Source organism: Molothrus ater, chromosome 4 (genome assembly GCF_012460135.2).
Source record: "Molothrus ater isolate BHLD 08-10-18 breed brown headed cowbird chromosome 4, BPBGC_Mater_1.1, whole genome shotgun sequence".
Lineage (NCBI taxonomy): Eukaryota > Metazoa > Chordata > Aves > Passeriformes > Icteridae > Molothrus > Molothrus ater.
The window spans coordinates 54,952,724-54,958,723 of record NC_050481.2 but is presented as its reverse complement, the minus strand read 5'-3'; positions in this window follow the sequence as shown (position 1 = coordinate 54,958,723).

Genomic DNA, 6,000 nt, shown 5'->3' with positions numbered 1-6,000 from the left:
TTGTTCCTGTGAAAGGTAATAAGCAGCTCCTTTCAGAATTTGTTCTTCTTATTCAAGCTGGGAATATTTTCAATATTTACAAATATTTTCAATTTACAAATACCTGCACATATATTCAAACATATGCATGTGTTTATATATACCTATGTGAGTGTGTGTATATATTTACATACTGTTAGTATGTCCCACTAGACACTACTAGTTTTATTCTTATTTACTTTGTTAATTGCCTCCATTTATACATCTGCAATTTACCCAGATATCATTTGAAGTGAGCACTGCATAATAAGGAAAGTACAAAGAGAGGGAAAGTAAAAAAATGTATTGTTTTATAAACAATATAAACAATGTTATATAAAACAATACAAAAGGATGCCAAAAATAAATCCAGAAGAGGTTTTTAATTTCAGATATCCAGCCAAAATGGGCTGGCTGGAGACTGTGCTTTGCTCCAGTACATAATTTCTATGAAGTTCAATGAGGAGGCAGGAAAAGTCCTTTGTTACATATGCCCTAGGAAAGTATGTTTTAAAAAACTATATAAATTTTGTCTTTTCAAAGTAATATGATGAAAATTATGATATTGTAACTCTGAAGACTTCTGATGAACATTTTATCCTCAAAGAGCACTTAATTCACAAAGGAACATCTCTCTAGCAAAGTAACCCAAAGCCTTGAAAAACAATATGAGCATTTGCAAAGATTTTGTAGTATCATCAGAGAGGTCTAAATTTGTAGACTGCAAAGCATGAACATCTTTGGAACAAACTTGTCTTTGGGATCTCAGATAAAGCACTTTCCCAGAGCCTGTTTTTCAGCGATTTCATCAAGGAGGTGATTTCATCAAAAGCTGAAGGAAAGCTAGTGCAATGCTGAAGTAATAAAAATACAAGGAAGAAATTGTAAAGCCATTGAAGAGTGCAGCAGGGGTATCTTCAAATCTTTAAATACTTTCTTCCTTAATAATAGAAAATCAGTAGAACTGAGCAATTATCTCCCTTTACAGATCTGAATAAAAAGATTTCTTAAATGGAAGTAGATCGATCTTATTAAATAAATAGTATAGTGTCACATATTGTAAATGCAAAGTCAGACATCAACAGAAATGACATATGCTACTTACCCCTGAAGGGCCTGGTACTAACACCCAAAAATAAACAGGGAATTTTCAGTGCAGAGCCTGTATGCAACACAGTACAAACCTGGACTCTAGAGTAAGCGTTAGTAAGTGTTACTGTGGGTGTCCTGGGCACTCCTGCACGACCCAACGTGCTCCCACCATTTTCTCCAAAGCTGTAGTAATTTAAGGTGACCTAGGAAGGCTGTGCTGAGAACCCACCCAGTGTTGCTACATGTAACATGAACTATTTCAGTTTAGAGACACTATTGAAAACAAACAATCAAACAAATAAATACATTCTTAAATAAAGGAGATGAAAAAAAGTCTTAAAATGTCATCACTTTTAACTGAATGGGTTGAAGGAGACCATGTACTGGTTTAACACCAGGGACTGGAAATGGCATTTAAAATATTGCAGCCAGCTATAAATTTAATCACAAAGTGAACATGTGAAAATGGGGGGAAAAAAATCAACCCCATTTTCAGTTGTCAGATATGAATGGAGAAAGGGGTTCATAGCAATTTGTTAGTTAAAAGTTCCGCTTACCAGTTCACAAATCTTAGACTGGCTGATGCACCATCTTGGATTTAAGGAAATGACAATTTCCTTCATGTTGAAGTAGTCCCTGTTTATACCAGCATGTTGCCAAGCCTGGGACTTTTGGATCCCCAGGCCAGTTTCCATTCCTCAGAAGAAGCCAAGATGGTGTAGAAGTGCTTTGGACTCTACAGCCTTGGGGACTAAGGATATTTGCAGAGCAATTTCAGTGGATGCTAGTTCAGTGTGAGTGAAAACCAGGCACCGCTGCTTTCCATCTTTTAGCTGGCCATGGGTTCATTGGGTTAAACTCAGGGGGTCTCAGTCTGCCCATTACTCAAAGTACAAAGAACACACAAATCTGTTTCTAAATAGCATCTTAAAGAACAATTATTTCTTTTTCAGGCGGCCCTGAGTTCAGTTACTGTAACTGCAAAGCTACAGAAAACTGGCTTGAGACAAATGATTAGAAATGCTCAAATTACCCCGAGCTAAGTCAGTACTGTGTATTTCCTAGCAGTTTATGAACAATGGTGTGAACACAGTGAACAGCCATGACCACAGAGCCCAAGGCATTCCCTTTGGCTCCACTCATGATGGTAGCCCAGTCAGGAAGGCTTTTTGTAACACTCTCAGGCAGAGCACAAGTGAAATCAGAACTTCTCGCTGGCCTGCAGGAAGATTCTTCTGCAACATAAGGATGTAGATATAGCCTAGTCCTTGTTTGGAAAGAAAACTATTATTGCAGTCCATGCAGTCTATGTTTTATGCCTTGTAGGTGGCAAATCCCAGATGAGGGGGTCTACATGCATATATATATTTTATATATCAGGGTAATTATATGTATATGTGCATATATATAATCCTGCTTATTTGATATGTATGCAGGCATGTGCATATATTGGCTGAAGAGAAGGCATGACAGAAGGCTTCTGAAGATTAAACACACCTTAAAGGATTAAATGTTAAACAAGTCTTACAGTCCTTGTAAAGGAACCAAAGATCCATAAGACTTTCAGTTTGACCAAAGGAATATTTTCCTTGGCATTACCCCAACCTGTGTGAGCAAAATGGAACAATGAAAATATTGCTCAATGTTTCCCTCTGCACACAAGAAATAAATAGTTTCAAGGACTAGATACTGCCCTTGGCAGTATAATATAATAGAGGCAGATATAACCAGGAGAGAGAGAGAAAACATCTTCTGTTCCTCTGAGAAGAGCGACTTTAAGAGGACTTTACAATCCACTTTCCCACATTCAGAGGTGCTTGAATTGACAATATTACCTTTCTGTGGCAAAGGACATAAACTCTGGCACTGACCATCCTCCTCCTTCACTATGTCCTCATTATCATCAAAAGCTATGACTGATTCCTTTAGCTATTCCACTATCCAGCATAATAACAGATGCATTTCCATGTTCTCCATTACTCTGCATCTTTCAGAGATTCAGATTATTGCCTTGACCAGTTAAACCCAACTTTTTTTTTTTTTTCTCTATGATAAGCATTTTGGAGTGTTGAACATACTGATTTCCTGTCTTGTAGAACTGTCCCATGCACACTGTGTCAGAGAAAAAAACCCAACCCTAAATCTAAATAAGAATAATGAAATCCTTTAATTAACATTACTATTAGAGAATAAAAATAGCATCTGTGTTAGATACGATAAATGCAAATAAGTCAGAAGAATCTCCAGTCTCATATTAAGATGTAAATCATCTATTTATTACTTTGTGTATAAATGTTCCATTGCTATTTGCACAGTGATTAAGAGTAGTTTTCAGAAAATAAATCTTTTTCTTAATAGTGCAAAGAATGAGAAGAATGGAGAATAAATGGGAGTTTAAGGAGATGCTAAAGTTCTCCCATGAGCTTATGAGATTTATGTGTATTATGAATAAAAAATGTATAGGACAGCACAGGATTCACTTTATTGTTGGTTCCTATTCCATTTGTCTAGTCTAACTGTATTCTTTGCCTCCCAGACATATAGTGGGTCTGGCATTGTTGAGCAAGTGAGGGAATAAACTGCCAGTCCGCAGCTATTGGAGGCAGCTTAACCCCATGCAATCTCATCCGACAAGACCAGTGCCATGAGACCTGGAGTAAAAGCACAAATGCTACCTGCAAAGCTGTTTCTGCAAGGAAGAGGCATTCTAGGAGTCTCACTACTTTATTGAGCACTTTTTATTGGTATGCCTTTTCCATTTTAAATGAGTATGTAATTTCTTCAATTATATATCAGCTTCTGTACAATGTCAACAGCTAAGTACCAGAACAAGCAAGAGCCGATGGGATTGTGATGTCTGATATGGCTCTCCATGCAGTTTCAGAGCTGTGAGACTTCATGCTTGATGTCCATTCTCTATCTACTCTCATTAATGTTTCCACATAAATCTCTCTACAGTTGCCCAGCTGCAAATATGCAAAGGTCCAAATCTGAAACTACTGACACTGCATTTGTTCGACAAACAATATCTGAGGGCTAGGAAATAATACCAATCCTATTGAGCCATCATAGTGGAGGTTTTTTCTCTCATTTCCGGAGAGGATGGACACTCAGGTGCTTCTGCTTCCTGCCTGTGTTGTTTCCTCCTGGCCCCCATTCTCCAGTGTTGTCTGATCATGTTAACCCACTTAAAGCAAAGTTTGGTAGCAGGGTAGAAGACTTCAGCATAGACTGATCTAGCACAGCACATTTTATTTCAGGAAATCAAGGGAAGAGGCAGAGGCAGAAGCACTCTCCATTATTGCTGCTACAAAACCACCTCAGATTATTACAGAGCAGAGGATCCACACAGGATAGTGCTGCAGTAAATGAGCCTGCACATGATCTACTTTTCAAGGAACTACTTGTGGAAGAAAAATAGTATTTTTTAGCCACAGAATTATTTCAGCTGTTCATTGGGCATAGAACAGCCATTATTCCATGGTGTCCTCTATAGTTGTATGGCCACCCTCCTGCCAGGGTACTGGGCACACTCCACCAGGCCCCTGGAAACCCACAAGTGCTTCATGGTTGCCTTGTGCTCCCTGAAAAGAAAAATCTCATGGGCTGCTGCAGCCAGATTTGCCATGTTGTCGTGGCACAAAGATGCAAACCCAGGACTTTCTATCCTCTCTAGAGCAAGAAAAGGCCTATTGCCTACCCAACCCCATGTCACCCTAACCCTCTAGCACCTCAGATTTCCACAGCTTGGTTGATGAGCTTGATCAGCAGGGCCTTAGTATCACACAGACAAAAATAGTAGAGATCCTGCCTGGACAGTCAAATGACTCCATCAGAGACCAGGAAGGACTAGATGTCACTGCTCTGCCAGCTGTGGCCCCAAGAACCCTGGGACAGCTGTGGCCAAACACTGCTTCTTTTCCAGATAGCTGGAGCTGAGAAAACCTAGATATTTTTCTTTTCCCCCCTAGGATTCAGAAGAGCTGTGGCTCTAGGTTTTAGAACAGTACTTCTGAATGCTCTTCTTCCTTGGACCACACAAAGTATGGCAAAACTTTGATTCCGTGTGCACCCTTCCTAAGTGAGAGAGCTACAAACACAGGCAGGGATACTCACTCCATACAGCAAGTGAACTCCTCACCTTGCAGGGAGGAACCCAAGAGGGTGGACAGGTGTCAGCAAACAATCCCACTCCTACAGTCCACACACAGCGGGAGCCAAGTTCCTCACAGAGTTTGCCAGCAGGTTGTCACAAGACAACTCTGAAGTTGAGGCTGGAGGTTCCTGAAGAAGCCATCACACTATTTTCATCCAAAATGTCAGCACTGCAGAAGAGCAATGGCAGCACTTCAGCACTGCAGTGACGTTTTGTACCCTCTGGCACACAAGGTATGTAAATAAATGGGTTTCTGTCTAAATTCCATTGTGTGCAGATTTGTACCAAAGAATTGTTGTGATGTGCATCATTATGTCTCATTATGTGATTGCAAGTAACCTTTTGTATAGCAGACACAATCCACGTAACATGCTGTGTGACCAGTTTACAAAGCAGGGCTCCTTCAGAAGGGTGAGTAATTAATCATTATTCAGCAACAGCACTCACCACTCCACACTTGCTGGCAGGAGTGTATAACCCAGGGCATGCTTAGCTATGACAATAAATTATTCATGCAATAGAAAACGAGTTAGCTGTGGTATTGTTCCAGTAAATGGTTAAAACAAGAAAGCACTCTGTTAGTTTTCAAGTGTGGGGCTGATTTTTTTTTAAATAAATTTACTGCAAACACATTGCATAAACAAGCATAGGCCTGAGTTGCAAATGCAGTAGGAAAGAATTAGTATAAAACACCAATGTGTGTTTTTCACAATGCCAAAGTCAATAATCTGAGG